General features: G+C 40.9%; 1 protein-coding gene across 6 annotated transcripts in view; it reads left to right on the top strand.

The window, feature by feature from the left end:
* The window catches only part of SFXN5 (sideroflexin 5), a 534,682-nt gene that overhangs the window by 76,341 nt on the left and 438,819 nt on the right, over positions 1-19,522 (top strand). The gene's annotated exons all lie outside the window — the stretch shown is intronic.

Raw genomic sequence — 19,522 nt, 5'->3', positions numbered from 1 at the left:
GTTATATGCTAAATTGCTATATTTAGGCACACCCATTCACACTGTTACTGACATGATATAAGTGGGCGTGCCTAAATGTAAACATTAGTGCCAATTTACACTAGTGTTCTATAATGGCTACTGGGTGTCCAGATAATGCTATAGAATAAGCCCTTGGCGCCTTGCATCTAGGTGCTTAAATTGTGATGTCCAGATATAGCATTGTCCCCAGAGTGCTGCTTCACAGTCCTGCCAAAAACATATGCAGTTGAAATGGGGATGGGGGTCAAAAATTGGTCCTGATCCTAAATTTATAAACCATTAATTTAGGGTAGTTGTTGGGCAGGTGATTTTAAAGATGTACGAGCGTGTGGCTAATAAAGGTGGTATTTCAGTATTTAAATCAAAGGAAGGAAGAAAAGATCTTGATAACATACTGATGTTTTCTATATCCTAGCCTTGAAAGCAGCAAGTCTATCACTTTGCATGTGGCCCTGCTCCAATTTTGGAAACTTGCTGTTTTGAAAGTGTTTAACTTATTTTGCTTTCTCTGAAAGTGAAAAGAGAATCATGAGCCTAATGAGCTTGGATTTATTACTGTTTTCTTACTTCAATCATGAGAACAGCAGGACAGGCTGCTCATATTGTTTCAGCTATGACAGAAACGACTGAATCTCTTACAGACTAAATGGCATCAATTTTCTACAATAATGGTCCTTTTAACACTATTGTAGAAGAGTGAATACATTCATTTTCAGTAAATTGTACATTTTCTTTAAACTGTCTAGTAAAAGTTTGTGAATATGCACATACAATATAGGGAATAATACTAATAAAAAATGGATTTTTTTTCTGCCAGTTTACTTAGGATTAGAGAATGACACGGGGACAGATTTCTCCCTGTACCTGCAGGAACTCATTTTCCCATCCTGGAAAGTTCTTTTCCTGTTCCTGTCCCATTCCTGCAACTCTGTCCTCATCTGCATAAGCCTCAAACACTTTAAAATCATAAGTGTTTGAGGCTTGTGCAGTTAAGGCAGAGCTTGCAGGAATGGGGCAGGGATGACAAAACTTGTAGGGACAGGACACGGAAATTGAGTTCTTGTGGGGATGGGGAAAAATTTGTCCCCGTGTCATTCTCTGGTCAGGTTTTCATTATATTCACAATGAATATGGCTTCATTATATGCAAATATTTGACTGTCTTATTGTGTCCCAAGGACCAAGTTGAGAACCCCTGCTATAATCATTTCTATATGCATGGAGTTTATGAAGATTCATTATAAATAATAAATGTATTTAAATCATCTTTCATGAACAAAATTGTGAAAGTCATTAAGAAAAATCAATATTTTTTTTTACTTATTAAAGAATATGCATCCTAAACTAAACTAAACCTTAGGCTTATATACCGCATCTTCTTTATAACAATAGAGCTCGGCACGGTTTACAAAAATTAGAAAAGAGAACAAGTACAATATGAATTTGGAATAGTATGGAGAGGGAGCAGAATTTACAACTTTGAAAATAGCCAGTAACATTTGGTTAAATGAACATAAAAGTAATATTACTAGGGAATTATTAACAGCTCTATTGGCTAGACACTGTAAAAACAAAAATCATGATTTTTTTTTCTGTTTAAAAGCTTTGGTGATTGATGTGCTATAGAGAGAGAGGAAGGAGAGGTGGGGATTTAAAAAAAGCTTTAGCTCAGAAAGAGCAACACTGGATTTTCAGGCTTAATTCAATAGAACCGGCTGGCCTTAATAAAGCAATAGAATGGCAGCATTTTTACTGAATTTTTCAGAGTTATGTTGTCTTTATTTCGGTGGAACTTGAAATATCTATTTTTTTCAAAATATCACAAAGTAAACAAAATTAGGTAATGTTTTAAAAATAAGTTTTGAAAGTTTGAAAAGATCCTGTTGAAGTTTTAAAAAATGATGTTAAAGATAATAGTTTTTTCAAATTGACCAATGGGATGACAGAAATGAAAAAAATCATGCTGACATCATCATGCTTTTAAATACGTGTCGTCATGTGTAACTTGTTGCTCAGAATCGGCAGGAGCTGTTGCACTGCTTGTGAATGGTAAGAGATTTTAAAATCTGCTATAATATAAGAATTGGTATGGTATGATGAGTTAGCTGATGGCTATTTTGTTTCTTTAGACCTTGCTGTTATTAAATTCCCTGACGCAGCGGGGGATGCCGTTTTGCCCTGCGAAACGCAGGCCACGTTGGACGAGAAAAATGAGTGGCTAGTACAACAAGCAATGGTTTAAAACTTCACTGCTATTTGGCAAGGAATAAAATGCTAAAAAATATTGAAGTGCTACTTCAGATAAGTACTAAGAAATGGCTACCTAAAATGGTTTACATTTTTTTGCTTGCAATAGCCTGCCGATTCTGTGTTCTGAAATGAGCTGGAACATTTTAAATAGCTAAGTTGAAGCTATATTAAGAAGCCATAAATTGTTAAATTTTGAAGCTATATTAAGAAGCCATAAATTGTTAAATCACAGAAATCTAATTTTAAAAATATAAAAGAATTTTGAAAATAAAAAAATAAAGTACGGTAATTGTTTATATAAATGTTAGTGAGAGTGAGGGCGGGTTACAGCTGGTGACGTGAGCAGGAGCAAGAAAAATAGCTCCAAATTCTGAGGCTTGTAACCCTGACAATAAAAAAGTATTTCCAGTTTTATCTTCACTGTTACACAGTGGTTTGGTTATTAATCATTCATTGAATTTTGAGAACCACATATATTTCTATTTTTGTGTTGTACTATCAAGCCAGACATGGCTTGAGATGGAACTGTGAGAAGATGTTGAGAGGAGGAATAAAGGCTATGTTGTGGTTTGTAAAGAACAAGATCAAAAAGGAAGGATAGAATTCCATAGTTCAAAACCTGATGGGTCATTGTCAAATATTTGTATGGGACTCAAAAGACAACTGGTAGATTGTATGTAGTTCGAAAATACATGTATGGACTTGAATCTTTAAACTGTGAACTGGAAGATCAAAAGTCATGTTTGTTGGACAATAGACCTGAGCCTGCTCAGTGCCACTTAGCGGCTAAAGAAACTAGAACTCACAGCAGTGGCCAACCAACTGGGTTAGCAGCGGGGCAGGAGCGTGGAAAGCTCACTCCTGCCCGCTGTACCGTGGACCACCAAGGATCGGCAGAGGAGGCATAATGGATGGGGCAGGGTGCAGAACCTGGTGGCGACCTGCAATAAGTCTCTAGAGGGGCGCTCGCCCGAATATAAACCCAGACCCCCATTTTGGGCCAATTTTTGGGCCCAAAAAATCCTGGTATATATTTGAGTATATACAGTAACTAGGAATGCCGTGTTTAGTTTGCTAGCTGTCTACTTATGGACTATCAGATAGGAACAGATATGGAAAATGCTTGAGTACCTGATTGTAAACTGCTTAGATAACCTCATAGGCGATATATAAATACATAAATAAAATAAAATCATTCCTTTGGAAATATAAGAAGAAACTTGTCTTTTCAATAATAAATTAGCATTATTACCAGATCAGTGCAGGACTTTCGACCGAGTGGATGGAGACAGAGAAATAAGAGTTTTGTATGCTTTATCCTATAAAGTTATCATTCAGTGGGTGCTCATCGGTATTTTTCTGTCTGTTGTGAATAAATGATGAACTACAGCTCCTGGTCTGATTGATGGAATAGCTTCTGAACTAGTTGTCAAACTGAGTTTAGTTGAGCTGGGGGTATCTGTTTGCTGGGGTTTAAAATAGGTGGTTCCCTCAGGAAGAAAGGAGATTTCAGCAGGAAATTGAAGCAGGAAAGTCTGTGGTCACAAATTTGAATTTTAGAGGGAAATTTCATTGGTCATATTTTTAAATCTGACAGGAATGAAACTGGAAATTTATTGGGAGAGTTCTGACTCTGGAGGGGGAAGAATTTTCTGTAGGTCATATTCTAAAACTTTGGGAGGAAGGAAGAAGATGTTTGTCCTTTTGACACCAGTCCTTTTTGCGCTAAATTTCTTTTGAATGAGCAGTTGTCTTGCTTTGTTTAGGATGAGCTCTCTGTCTCTATTGAAGTTATTAGGATGTCTTCTATCTCTACTGCCTCTTTGATTTTCTCAGCCACCAATGATTATCTTTCTTCTTTGTGTCCTATAATATAATTATATGACTAGTTGTCACTGTATATAAAGACAAAATGCAGATCTCACAGCATACCCTGAAAAAGCCACAGCATGATGGATGAAACATCGGTTCCATTTTCTCAGCTATGACATGACCTGGATAATTGCAATAACCTTTCTTCTTGTTAGTATTCACTGCAGCCGGATTGTTGTCAGGAAGTCACAGTCTGCTTGCCCCTTCAGTTATCTAGCAAGGACTTACAGAAGGTTTCTGAATGGCCCTCAGGTGTGGACAGTTCTTGTATTTAGACTTTGATATGTTAGTAGCATCCTCTTGTGGACAAGAAGTACCTGATCCAGGCTTAAATCTGTCCTCCAGTGGAGGTTCAGTTTTATCTTAAGGTGGTAGTTATCCCTTTAGATTGGGTTTATTGTCCTAAAGGGACCAAATGTTTTCTGTTTCCTCTTACTCTTCTTAAGATTTGTTTCTGATTCTTATGAGTAAGCGTTCTTGAGGATCTTGGAGGACTGTTAAATTTTCAGTGTTTAATGATCTTTAACAGTCAGGCATTTGTATCCTCAGGGATGTGGCTTGTGGAGCTTAGAGACCCTATGGCTGATTTTAGCCTCTAATGTTTTATAGCTCTCATTCTGTAAACCCTCCTTTAACAGCATGTGTGTTGCATTCTGGCGTAATTTAGGTTCTCTCGCGTTCCTTCCTCTAATAAGTGCCAATGTTGTCCTTGTTGACTTCATAATCCATAGTGATTTGGGGGTGTAAAGGAATCAGAAGCTCCGTTTTGATCGTGAACTTTCAGGCATGAAATTGTAAAACCTTCCAGTATTTTGGTCTGCTTGGTTATATCAAAATTTATATCTTATTTGATAATATTTTTAGTCTTACCAGACCAGTCCAGATTCCCTCCCTAGTTTTCATCACAGCTTACTCCTTGCGGTTTCTCATCTGAATTATCATTTGTTACTCCTTACAAATGATTACATCAAAAGAGCAGCTAAGCCATCACCACATGTTTCATAAGATCTGATTGTCCTCTGCCCATACAGAAAAGAGATGAGATGAATAAACAATGGGAAATACTTGAACATGTCCAAATCCCATACCTATTGCTCCTCCTTTTCTCTGGTTGAAGTTATCTTGGGGTTGAGATGGGTATTATTAATGTCTCAATTCACAAGAGGAGGCACTCATGGGATCCATTGTTTTGACATTTGAAATACTGTACTACTGAGCTTAAGCTGCATGATGCCCTTCTAGGGTAAAGCACACAGAACTCTTACTTCTCAGTTTCTGTCTACTGGTTGACGGACATAACCTCCAGGTCCTGGACTGGTATGATGGGACTAAAGGAAAAACTTAGCAAGTAAGATCTAATTTCTTCTTAGTATTTGAACAGATTTTTTTTTGTGTTGAGTTAAATTAGATGCCAAGCAAAGAGTGATTGAAATAAGAGGAAGAAAGTTTAAGAGTTGAACATAGAGAGGGGTTTGAAGTAGAAGTTTTTAAGTTGCTTTTATTGAAATGTATGAATTATTTTATGTATAGTGCTTTGATCTATTGTTTGAAAAGCTACTGTATATATCAATAAATTTTCCTATTTTGTCTTCATAAAGAATGCTCTCGTGTCTAAAACTGGCCTGTTTCTTGTCAAGTGGAATATTCTTATATGTTCCTGGTGCAATACATTCCATTGTGGTTCCATAATAATTGAGATACATGAAAGATGAGAGCTGAAAGATGAGAAATTGTTTCCTTATAAAGATGGAGTGTAACCCTGACAGCTGCTGGTTGTCATGAAGTTATGATTTTGCTTTTATTGTTGTCATTCCTGCTGATCAGTGAAGCAAACCATAACCAAGACATAGAAAACTGCTCTGAAAATCTACTTTCTGCCTATCATTTGAACAGCATTAGACACTACACATTTTACTTAGAGAACATTGCATTTTCAATAAAAAGGGAACACTGACTTTTAGACCAGTTTAAATATCATTCTCTTATTTTGTTTTCCTGTATGAGCAAGATATCATTGTGCAAAGTTCTCTGATGATAATGGTCATGACACTGGCCTATATCTCTAATGAAAGCAAAAAGATTTATCACCTATTCTTCTTATGAGGTTAAAATGTTTTGAATTCGGTGTGGGCAAGATAATTTGAAGCTTTTGCTCTATTAAACACCCCCCCCCCCCTTTTTTTTTTTTTTTACAACTTCCCGAGTGAGAAATAACTGGTGCTTCCTGTCTGGGTGTAAGCACCAGGAGGCTGCAATCTTATTAATGTTGAAGTTTCAAGGGGAAAGAGGGTTCTTCTTTCTACAGTGTGAAAAGCCCTCCCCAGCAGTGTGAAAGGAGAGCATGGGTCTTCTAATTGGAACTTTTTTCAGTCTCTGAAGAGTCTCCCCTTTCTGAAGGTATGATCATATAAGTACTCTGAAAGAAAACATATTTCTGACTAAAAAGGTTAAATAGCAGGAGCGACAAAAAGGTGATACAATGATATTATCAAGGTTGTAAATATAATAACAGATGCATACACTAATTACATAAAAAATTTTTCACTGGCTTATTCCTTATGATACATTCTAGTGATGTGGAAATGGGATGTTTTGAAATGAAATTTAAAATGTGAAAAAAACTTTCTTCCTGGACCTAATTAACTTTACGTTTACCCTCAGACCCAGAGCAAATTCCTTATTCTAAGCTCTTATACGCAATGCCTATTGAAAATTAGCTTCAGCAATTTTGAGTCTATATTGTGCTGAGAGAGCTTTTTTAGTGAAACAAATGCAGTTAGTGATAAATTCCTTATAAGGCAATTTGGACTAGATTCACTAAAGTTACAGGTTTAGCGATGATCGCTGCTAACTGACCCGATTCACTAAACTGCCCACTGCGTGTTTTTCATCTCGATCGCACCTTTTTACGATCCTGCTATGCAAATTAATAAAACCTGATGCAAAATAACCAAGCGATTGATTCACTTATATTAGTTGGCTATTTAGCATCAGATTTTACCGATCCTAAATCCCGATTGCTAGGGTTTTTTTCATTTTTTTTCAATGGCACAGATGTATTACACACACAAAATATCTGTTCCATAATAAAAAAAAGAAAAAAATCCCCCACTGCTGCCGACAGCCCTCCCCCAACAATCATGCATGCCCCGACAATCATGCATCCCACCCCTCTGACAAACATGGCGACCCACCCGAACCTAAAACAAGTGGTAGGAGGGATGCCCATGCCCTCCTGCCAAGAAAGGCCGCCCCCCCCCCCAAGAAAAAGGCAGGAGGGATGCTCATTCCCTCCTGCCACGAAGGCTAATTCCCCCCCTGAAAAAAATGGCAGGAGGGATGCCCACTCTCTTCTATAGCGGGAGGGGCCTTAGGCCCCTGGACCAATCGGGCCCTAGGATCCTGTGGGTTGGGCAGTGGAGGGGCAGGCCAGCCTCATTTGGATGGAGGCAGGCCTGCTGGCTGGCTGGTGTAAGTTGCTGTCTGGCCAAATTGGAGGTAAACCCAAGGAGGGGTTCTGGGGGGGGTCCAGCAGGAGGGGTTTGGTACCCTCCTGCTGGCGATCTTAGGGGGAGCAGGTTTGAGGGGGGCCGTTGGGGGGTCCAGCAGGAAGAGTTGGGCACCCTCCTGCCGGCAATCTTCGGGGGGGCCATTGGGGGGGCCTGGGGAGGAGGTTGGGGCATTTTAAACCTGATTCTGTAACAGGCGTCTGCAACATGGACGTCGGTTGCAGAATTGGGTTAATTTTGGGCAGGTGTAGGCCCAATTCTATATAGGACGCCTTGGACGGGCATCCTATACAGAATCTGGGCCTAAGGGTATTCTGCATAGAATAAGAAAAACGTGTTTGAACCAGTCACAGCATACACTATAAACACCCTAAAACGGTGTTAAAACTTTATATATATTTATACTTCATTTTTATTTCTAAAATAATTAAATAGATAATTTTAATCATATATTAAAGAAAATCACTTCTAAAATAATCCTAGACTCGGGGCTCCTTTTATGAAGGTGCGGTACCGGTTTAACACACATAATACCGCGCCCTAAACCGCCGGACGCGCTAGCCGCTACCGCCTCCTTTTAAGGGAAGGGGTAAAATGCAGACCTCACGGACCTGACGGACCTCGCGAATCTAAACCCGTACAGCCTTAAAAATCTGAGGTCCGTGTCCGTGGCGCTTGTAGTTTCTGTCGCTGACAGACCTTGATGAGATTTTAGCGCTGACGGATCCGTCTCAGCATAGGGAGGGAAAAGTGTTAGGATCCGTCAGCGCTAAAATCTCTTCGAGGTCTGTCAGAGCCAGAGACTAGTGCTGGAGTTTGGAGACTTCTTTTCCATAACGCTTGTCCAAAACCTATGTCCCCGCTTTTTTGGCTTCTGCTCTGCCGCTCCAGCACTAGTCTCTGGCTCTGATAGACCTCGAAGAGATTTTAGCGCTGACGGATCCTAACACTTTTCTCTCCCTATGCTGAGACAAATTCGTCAGCGCTAAAATCTCATCAAGGTCTGTCAGCGACAGAAACTACAAGCGCCACGGACACGGAGCTCAGATTTTTAAGGCCAAACGGGTTTAGATCCGCGAGGTCCGCATTTTACCCCTTCCCTCCTTTTAAGCAGGCAGTAGTTTTTGGCTAGTGAGGGGGTTAGCCCGCAATGAAAAGTTGTGCACGTTAACCCCGCTAGCGTGCCTTTGTAAAAGGAGCCCTCAATTTCCATTATCACTAAATTTGATACTACTTAATTCACTATTGATATTTCTTTTATCATCTAAACTACCCAACTACATGGCCAGGTGCAATTAGTGATTTTAAAATTCATATGTTAAAATTTCTAAATTTCATACAATATACTGTTCTTAATTTCACTTGCAATTCATTCAAAGAGCTTTTAGAACTCTGCTATAAATCAACTAAAGTCAAACTCGCATTCTGAAGCATCTTTCCTCATTTATGGCCAGGTTTTATCTGCGAAAAACGCCATCTACTGTGGCGTATTTTAAAGCTTCAATTTTGCATATATGAAGTGTCTTCAGTCTTACGCATGGGATTTTTTAATGAGTGATTTTCTTTAATATATGATTAATATTATCTCTTTAATTATTTTAGAAATAAAAATAAAAATGAAGTATAAATATATATGATGTTTTAACTCAGTTTTAGGGTGTTTATAGTGTATGCTGTGATTGGTTCAAACACGTATTTCGTATTCCATGCAGAGCACCCTTAGAACCCTTGACAAAGCCAGTGTATGGCAAAACGGTTCCTGTCGGGGCAGGCTAGTGACTCTGCACACTAAAGATAAGTGAAAATTCATACTGCTATAATGTCTTATTAAAAGTTGATTATACAGTAAATCAATAACAGTAAGATTTAAGTAAAACACTAGGGAGGAGATGGAGATAATGCTCAATGATTAAGACTTTAACCCATTCAGTCTTGATATTACACATTTATGTGTTAAATCAAGCGGGTTTCTGAGACCCTTACCCTTCTTTCCAATATCTGACACTCTAAAGTGGGATGATTTGTATTTGTGGATGTATTGGATTATCTCAGAGATGATTGAAATTCTTCCGGATTGGCTTATACTCGAAAATCAACTTATGGCCCCACTTTGTTTAAAGCATATTGATCTTCTAAGAATTTATAAAGATAATAAAAAATTTTACACAACTTGGAAGACTTTAAGGTCTTTGGATGCCACATTGCCAGTTTCTATTAGGAAAACAAAGTGCTAATCCTTATGGCTAAATTCTAAAATTAGGATTGGAAATTCAAAAGTTTTATGGAAGAATTGGTTGAAAGTTGGAATTAGGACGTTAGAGGACGTATGTCCTAATAATAAATTTGCATCCTTCTTCCGGTTACAGCAGCCATTTGGTTTATCGGGAAACAAAACTTTGAATGTGTACAATTAAAGCAAGCTATCCAAAAAGGAATTCCTGATTGGCATTCATGGAATGGTCAGCAGAGATTGTTATTCTTATGTTTTCAAGCAGAATTTCTTGGACATCAGGTTTCCACATGGTATAAAGTGATACGGCAATATGAACCTAAAAAGTCCAAAACAGGCGAGATATTTGGAGATACAAAATAATATTTTAGAGACTCAATGGCCTAGGCTTTGGAATCGAAGAGTGAGATGTACAGCCTCAGCCTTGATGAGGCAAACTTTATTCTATTTAATGTTATTATTCAGAGTAATAAAGACGCAGGAGGATAGTGAAGACCTGAAAAAGGACATAAACACGCTCGAGAAATGGGCTGTGACATGGCAAATGAAGTTTAACGTGGACAAGTGTAAGATGATGCATGTTGGTAACAAAAATCTTTTACACAAATACAGGATGTCTGGTGCAGTACTCAGAGAGACACCCCAGGAAAGAGACTTGGGAGTACTGGTCAACAAGTCGATGAAGCCGTCTGCACAATGTGCGGCAGCGGCGAAAAGGGCAAACAGAATGCTTGAAATGATTAAGAAGGGGATCGTGAACAGATCAGAGAAGGTTATCATGTCGCTGTTTCGGGCCATGGTACGCCCTCACCTGGAATACTGCGTCCAGCACTGGTCACCGTACTTGAAGAAGGACACAGTACTACTCGAAAGGGTCCAGAGAAGAGCGACAAAAATGGTTAAGGGGCTGGAGGAGTTGTCATACAGTGAGAGATTAGAGAAACTGGGCCTCTTCTCCCTTGAAAAGAGGAGACTGAGAGGGGACATGATTGAAACCTTCAAGATAACGAAGGGAATAGACTTAGTAGATAAAGACAGGTTGTTCACCCTCTCCAAGGTAGGGAGAACGAGAGGGAACATAAGAACATAAGAACATAAGCAATGCCTCTGCTGGGTCAGACCTGAGGTCCATCTTGCCCAGCAGTCCGCTCACGCGGCGGCCCAACAGGTCCAGGACCTGAGCAGTAATCCTCTATTTATACCCTTCTATTCCCTTTTCCAGCAGAAAAATGTCCAATCCTCTCTTAAATCCCAGTACTGTATTCTGCCCTATAACGTCCTCTGGAAGCGCATTCCAAGTGTCCACCACACGTTGGGTAAAGAAGAACTTCCTGGCATTTGTATTGAATCTGTCCCCTTTCAACTTTTCCGAATGGCCTCTTGTTCTTTTATTTTTCAAAAGTTTGAAGAATCTGTCCCTCTCTACTCTCTCTATGCCCCTCATGATCTTATAAGTCTCTATCATATCCCCTCTAAGTCTCCTCTTCTCCAGGGAAAAGAGACCCAGTTTCTCCAATCTCTCAGCGTATGAAAGGTTTTCCATCCCTTTTATCAGACGTGTCGCTCTTCTCTGAACTCTCTCGAGTAACGCCATATTCTTTTTAAGGTATGGCGACCAAAACTGGACACAGTATTCCAGGTGTGGGCGCACCATCGCCCGATACAGCGGCAGAATAACTTCTTTCGTCCTGGCTGTAATACCCTTCTTGATTATACCTAGCATTCTATTCGCTCTCTTAGTGGCCGCTGCGCACTGTGCAGTCGGCTTCATTGACCTGTCCACCATTACCCCCAAGTCCCTCTCTTGGGTACTCTCATTCAATGACATCCCTCCCATCGTATAGTTGTACCTCGGGTTTCTGCTTCCCACATGCAATACTTTACATTTCTCAACGTTGAACTTCATTTGCCATTTTGTCGCCCATTCTCCTAGTTTGTTCAAGTCCCTTTGCAATTCCTCACAGTCCTCCTAAGTCCGAGCTTCCCTAAATAGTTTGGTGTCATCTGCAAATATATTATCTCACACTTCGTCCCTGTTTCTAGATCATTTATGAATATATTAAATAACAGCGGCCCGAGCACCGAGCCCTGCGGAACACCACTCGTGACCCTCCTCCAGTCAGAGTAGTGTCCCTTCAACCCTACCCTTTGTTTCCTACCTGCCAACCAGTTTCTGATCCATCTATGTACGTCTCCGTCCACCCCATGGTTCTTCAGTTTCCAGAGTAATCGTTCATGGGGCACCTTGTCAAAGGCTTTTTGGAAATCAAGGTATATGATGTCTATGGGGTCACCTCTGTCCATCTGTTTGTTAATTCCTTCGAAGAAGTGTAGTAAGTTGGTTAGGCACGATCTCCCCCTGCAGAAACCATGTTGGCTGGTTATAAGAAGTTTGTTTCTTTCCAAGTGATCATCGATGCTTTCTTTTATCAGTGCTTCCGCCATTTTTCCGGGAACCGAGGTCAGACTCACTGATCTGTAGTGAGATAAACTGCTTCTAATTATGACAGGTGTGGCTTTGCAAATGATCACAAGGAATTGTAAACAATGGGATAGGCTAGGGGACTCCTTTTACGAAGCCGCGTTAGTGGATTTATTGCACGCAATGTTTTAGCGTGCATTAACCCCCGTGCTAGCTGAAAAACTACTACCTGCTCAAGAGGAGGCGGTAGCGGCTAGTGTGCTATTACATGCATTAAACCGCTAAAGGAGCCCTAAATATGCCGTTTTGGTGGGAAACACTATGGGCCTGTTTACAAAGCCGTGCAGCAACAGCCCCGAAGCCCTTTAAATTTCTATGAGCTTCGGAGCCATTACCACGCAGCAGCCGCTAGTGTGGCTTTGTAAAACAGGCCCTATGTATGTATTACCGATTGAGAAAATGCTAGCTGAAAAAATTAATGAATCGCAAAAATTCTTAGAAATCTGGGGTCCATTAGATTCTTTTGTTAAATAGCTTTAATAGTACTGTGAACCTGCCATATTAAAGATTTCATATTCTACATACAAATCCAGAGGGGAGACGACTGTTTATTTTTTATTTCATGTATAGTACTTAAGTGATTTTTAAGAATGTTATTGATGGATAATTTTGTTACACTTTCTGTAAGAAGTTTTTATAAAATCAATAAGCAATTTAAAAATGAAAAAAAAATACACCGAAGCAGGGTAGATAAAAATCAATGATATTTTTTTAAAAGTAATTTTTGTGTTTAAATTTAATTTTGTTGATTTAAATTGCATTTTTTAAATAAAATGCTTTTTTTGAAGAAAAATTATCTAGTTTTCTATTTAAGATACATTATAGTCCAAAAGTTATTCATCATGATATAAGGATTAGTTTTTAATTATGTAGCATGAGGCTGTATATTCTTGCAATGTTTAAATTTTTAGGCAAGTCTTGATGCGTAGAATAATGTCCAAAATGATCTTGTATGTGTTTGCATAACAATAGAAGAAGGAAAAGTCTTTCTTTTTTGTTTTTATAGATTTCCAATATATCACAAGTAATACACTTGTTACAGAAATACAGAAAGTAAAATTGTCAAAGTACATTTGTAACAGTAGAATTCAAAGTATTATCTTTCTTAGACCACAATTAAAGAATAAGAGAAGGGGGGAAGGACAGATTCATTAAATTCCATGGAGAGAAATATATCAATAAAATTGATTTATTAGGAAAGCTGACTACGATTAACAACCCCACACAATTATTAATTCAACTGATCATCTGAATTACAAATCTCCAGAGATCCTTTTAAGGTCTAGAAAGGCTCTCAATTGTGATGGTAGAAAAAGGTGTACTTAATCCCCAGGTAGCGGACCAAACATTTACAGGGATATGCTAAAAGATAAGAAACCCCCAATCTTTTTGTTTCTTCATGCATGGAAAGAAATTCTTTTCTTCGGTCTTGTGTTATCTTAGATACATCCGGATAAATCCAAATTCTTTGTCCAGAGAAGTCTTGGTGTGAATTTCAAAAGTAGAGTTTCATTACTAAGTTTAAATCTTGTTCAAATACAAAAGAGACTAGGAGCGTCCCCCTTTCCTAAACATTGGAAAAGGATTCTTCCAAAATTGCGGTGAAATCTTTCTGAATTACCAAATTTCCTTCTTCAGTGGCCTTAGTTGTAGTACTTGGAATATAATATATCTTATTAAGAGGAGGAATTTTGAGAATCTCCATTAGATATTTTTTAAAGTAGTCAAGAGGATTTAAGGCAAGGTAGGGAGAACGAGAGGGCACTCTCTAAAGCTAAAAGGGGATAGATTCCGTACAAACGTAAGGAAGTTCTTCTTCACCCAGAGAGTGGTAGAAAACTGGAATGCTCTCCGGAGGCTGTTATTGGGGAAAACACCCTCCAGGGATTCAAGACAAATTCCTGCTGAACCAGAGTGTACGCAGGCAAGGTAAGGCTAGTCTCAGTTAGGGCACTGGTCTTTGACCTAAGGTCCACTGCGTGAGCGGACCGCTGGGCACAATGGACCATTGGTCTGACCCAGCAGTGGCAATTCTTATGTTCTTAACACTGGCCTTCCCAACCTACAGAACAAACCATTGGTTGTTGGAGGGGACAGAAGTGATACTAGACTGACTACACAGACATCCCAGCAGAACAATGGGGTACCATAGGGAGCACTGTAGTGAACTTCACAGAAAAGGTCCCATTATCTATGGTGAGCCCTCCAAAACCCATATCAAACTTACTGGACCCAAATGTACACCACATCAATAGTCCTTATGCCTGCTGGTGACACATTACATATGGGATCTGGGTGGAGTTTGGAGGGCTCATAGATTCCACCATAAATGTAGTGGCTAGAGTGGATTATGGGCCTGACTCCCCATCTCTATAGTTGACTTCACTGCCTGCCAGGATACTCCAGGAACCTGCTTGCTGCTGTACTAGGGCTAGCCATAACATCTGAAGCTATTATACAGGTAGGTATGCACTGTTTCATTTACATCTTTGGAAGGTGGGAAGGGGGTCAGTGACCACTGGGTGTCTGTGTATGTGTCATGCTTATATCTCTCCGGTGGTCATCTGGTCAGGTCACTGTTTTGGCACTTATTAAAACAGGTCTAGTTCCAGATATCTAACTAGTGCCCTTGATGTGTTCTTAAATGTTCAATTGCGGCAGAAAAACGTCCAGCTCATAAGCTCGCCCTGGTCTCATAAGAACATAAGAATAGCCTTACTGGGTCAGACCAATGGTCCATCAAGCCCAGTAGCCCGTTCTCACAGTGGCCAATCCAGGTCACTAGTACCTAGCCAAAAACCAAGGAGTGGCAACATTCCATGCTACCGATACAGGGCAAGCAGTGGCTTCCCCCATGTCTTTCTCAATAACAGACTATGGACTTTTCCTCCAGGAACTTGTCCAAACCTTTCTTAAAACCAGCTACACTATCCACTCTTACCATATCCTCTGGCAATGCGTTCCAGGGCTTAACTATCCTCTGAGTGAAAAAAATTTCCTCCTATTGGTTTTAAAAGTATTTCCCTGTAACTTCATCGAGTGTCCCCTAGTCTTTGTAATTTTTGATGGAGTGAAAAATCGATTCACTTGTACCCGTTCTATTCCACACCATACTTCTAACCTCCCTTGAGATTTAGAAGAGCTACTGATCAAAAGCATAGATAGCCATCTAGAAAATGGGTTTCGAAAATAGCGACGGTGGAGAGAAAGGGGAAACATGCTGGCGTTTGGGGGCCCCTTGCATTAGAAGTACACAGAGGGAGGGAATTCAAAGAGAGGGGCATATGCTGGACTGAGGGGGGAGGGGAAGAAATAATGGATCTGAAAACAGAGGAGAGGGAGTGAGATGGTGGACAATGGGATGGAGGGAGGGAAGGAAGGAAAAGAAAAGGGATTGGCAAGAAAGGAGAGAAGTTGGACCCAAGAGATGGTGTGGAGGTAAAAGGGGATAGAGATTCTGGATAGAAGGGTAGTTGGGAAGAGAAAGGGAGAGATGGTGGATCCTGGAATGGTGGGGAAGGAGGGAGAGATGGTGGATGAAAGGGTATTTGAGAAAAGGAGAGATGGTGGATCTTGGGCTGTGAATCAAGTAAATACACTGCCTTCCACAGCTGGAAGCTTTCCCTCTGCTACTGCTTTCTGATCCCACTTAGGTGCAAAGCAGTAGCCGAGGGAAAGCTTCATTCATGCTGCCAGTGGTCCGAAGAGTGCAAGTATACTGCCTTATCAGATCCTATGGAGGAGAGGAACACGGGGGGGAGGGGGGGGAGTGGTCATTAGAGAAATGCTGGATTGCGAGGATGGAGATGACAAAAAGGAAAAATGCTAGACCTCTGGGGAGGGAAGGGAAGGGAAATGGAAGGGGAGGACAGAGATGGAAGATGGGTGGTGAGCACGGAGAAAGAAGAAAATGACAAATGGGTAGGAGACCCTGGCAAGCAAGTTATCAGAAGACAAACAGAAACCAACATGATTTGAATAATGACCAGACAACAAAGGTATAAAATAATTTTATTTTCAGTTTTGTGATTACAATATGTCAGATTTGAAATGTATATCCTGCCAGAGCTGGTGTTAGCGAACATGAGCTAGGACCTAACAAAGAGAGGAAACGTCTTTTTTGTTTATTTTGCTTACACCACAGCGCCAGTGTGGATAGGAGAGGGCAAAGGGGGTGGGTGAAGAGGCTTCAAAATAAACCCATCAGGACGTTTGAAAAAAACACCCGATTGGGCAGGAAAATCGAATCAAAAAATCAATTCAATAGGCTGAATTGAATTGAAAATTTTTTCCCTGAATTGGGTAGCACTATAGACTACATTCCTGGAGCAGGAGGAGGAAGTCAATCCTTGTGGCTCAGGGAGACATCAAGCTATGCAAGGCTGACTTGCTTCTACTGTTGGATCCTGAGACACTGCCATCGGAACCACAAACCAATCAATTGATGACTATGCTTGGAGCAGGATGTCGGAGGAAAGACCCGTGTTTTTTGCTTTTGTTTATTTTCACAGGTAAAATGAAGCAGCAAGGAGTTTAAAGTAGGAGAACTCAGTGCTTTTTGTCTCTGAGAGGACACCATCTTGAATCCTCCATGATTATTTTTTTAGTTTTTATTGTAGCAGTTCCTGCATTAAAATCAGCTGCAAATGTCCTAGGTCAGTGTATCGCAAACTGTGTGCTGTGGCACACTAGTGTGCCTTTTGAGATTTTAAGTGTGCCATGGCTCACAGGGCAGGAAGAGAGGCTCTGGCACCTATGTCAGCTGACTTCTATCGTCACGTTGCGCGTATGTGCCGGGACTCTTGCCTTCCTTGTCTCCATGCTCCCAGACCAGCAGCAGCAGCTCTGTTGTCTTTTAACTTCGGCACACAGCTGCCACTAGCAGTAGTTTAGCCCGGTTTCATCAGGCAGCCTCGGGGTCTTTGCTAGGCCAGCCCACATTGCATCATTGAAGCGGGCTGGCTTAGCAAAGGCCCCGAGGCTGCCTAATGAAACCGGGCTAAACTACTGCTAGCGGCAGCTGTGTGCCAAAGTTAAAAGCACACAGTGAGCTGCGCTAGCAGTGACAGGAGAGGTATTGCTGGACAGGGAAGGGAGAAGGGGTACAGCTGAACATAGGGAGCAGGGAAGGGAGAAGGGGTACTGCTGGACAGGGGGAGGAAAAAGGAAGGGAGAAGAGGTCCTGCTGGACCTGACAGAAAGGGAGGGAAAGGAAAGGTGCTACACAGTGGAGGGGAGGGTGAGATGCTGAATGGGGAGAGAACATGTTGGGTTGGGTGTGGGATGGAGGGATGCCACTCGAAGGAAGAGGCAAGGACAGAGAGAGAAAGCGTGTGGGAGGCAGAAAGTGTTGGACTCATGGAAAGGGTGAAATGGATGGGGAGGACAGAAAGGGAAGGAGAAATGCTACACTCTGGGGAAGGGGGAGAGAGCAGAGAGTGACAAGTTGGACTCATGGAGGGACAGAGAGAGAGAGAGAGAGATTTTGGTTGGGGGAGGGAAGGAGGACCAAAGGAGAAGCATGCAGGAGGAAGAGAAAAAAAAAATGTTGGACTGGTGGAAAGGAGGGAGAAATGGACTGGGAGGGGACCAGAAAGAAGGAAGGGAAGGGAGATGGACTGCAGGAAGCAGAAAGGAGGAAGGCAAAGAGAAATGTTACACTAGGTGGGGGAGGAGAGATGACTAAAGGAAGGGAGAGATACAAGACCAGGGAATGAAAGGGAAGGAGTAGTGGTAGTAGAGAGAGATGCCAGATTATGGGAAGGAGAGGAGAGAAATGCCAGACTGGGAAGGGGGAGGGGGAAGGAAAGAGAGATGTCGGACCACTGGGGGGGGGGGAGGAGGGAAGGAGAGAGATGTCAGACCATGGAAATAGGGACGGAAGGAGAGAGAGATAGGAAGGGAAGGGAAGACATGGAAAAGTAGATTTTGAGAAGAAAGCAGAAAAATGAAAAATTGATTGTTAAGTTAATGCCAAAGATGAATGCAGGGCAGAAAGTGAAGAAGGAGAGAAAAACAGTCAGTGGAAAAGAAGGCCCTGGAAACATAGTTAAAAGCACAGAAAAATAAAGGTAGGGAAAAGGATTTTATATATAGTGATTGAAATGTGTCAGTTTTGAGAATTTATATCTCCTGTGTATATTGTGTGTATATGAAAAATGAATGGAAAAAATTGCATTACAATTAGTAAAGAGGGTGGAATCTGGGGAAGAGTTTAGGTGGGTCTAAGATGGATTTGGGAGGTCTGTGGTTGGGGGTACTCAGTTGATATTTGTTAGACCTCCCTACTGACATGCCCTACTGGCATTTCAGGGCCTGTCTGGGGGGCCTCTGCGCATGCGTGGATGTCAGTGTGATGATGTCACTCATGCGCATGATGTCATCACGGCAACTTCCACGCACTTCTGGGTGCCTTGAGCCCTGGCTACTTCCTTTAGTGTCCCCCGGCTCAAAAAAGTTTGAGAGACACTGTCCTAGGTGTGTTCTCTCCCCCCTCCCCCCCTGGGCAATTTTTAAAGTGGAAGTCTTTGCCTTTGAGAAGAAAGTTCTGCACACTTTAGAAAACTGTCTCCTCCATAGGTCTGTGTTCCCCCAATGAGTTTTGTTTATTTTGGTACTATAACATACCTTGCAGTGTAATGATGTGCATCCTTTTCCAAGGGAGTGTCTGCTTTTGTTGTACTATATTTATATGTATTTGGATTTAGCCTTTATAGTAGTACCTCAAGGTTAAATTGTATACAGGCACCCTTGGTATTTCTCTGAACCAAGAGTGCTTATAATTTAAAGTTTGTACTTGAGTCATTGTGAGGGTAAGTGACTTACCCACGACACCAGGAAATGTCAGTGGAATTTTGAATCTACACTTCCCTATTTTTCAGCTTACTGCTGTAACTAGTAATCTATTTGTCTGCTTCAGCCCTAGTTTCTCTGGTTCTTAGCCCGCTGCTCTTATGACTAGGCTATTCTTCCAAATACTATGCTATTTGTAGCCTTTCAGCTTGCTTCTTCTTTCTTATACTTCCAGCACTGTTGAAATTAGCACCCTACTGGTATTATAACTACTAATCATTTCTGTAGACATACGCAGCACTGTTTACATTATATGTAGGTATTTTCTCTGTCCCAAAACGGCTCACAATCTATTTTTTTTTCTTTG

The sequence above is a fragment of the Geotrypetes seraphini genome, chromosome 1 (genome assembly GCF_902459505.1).
Source record: "Geotrypetes seraphini chromosome 1, aGeoSer1.1, whole genome shotgun sequence".
Lineage (NCBI taxonomy): Eukaryota > Metazoa > Chordata > Amphibia > Gymnophiona > Dermophiidae > Geotrypetes > Geotrypetes seraphini.
This window is presented reverse-complemented; position numbering and strand designations above follow the sequence as displayed.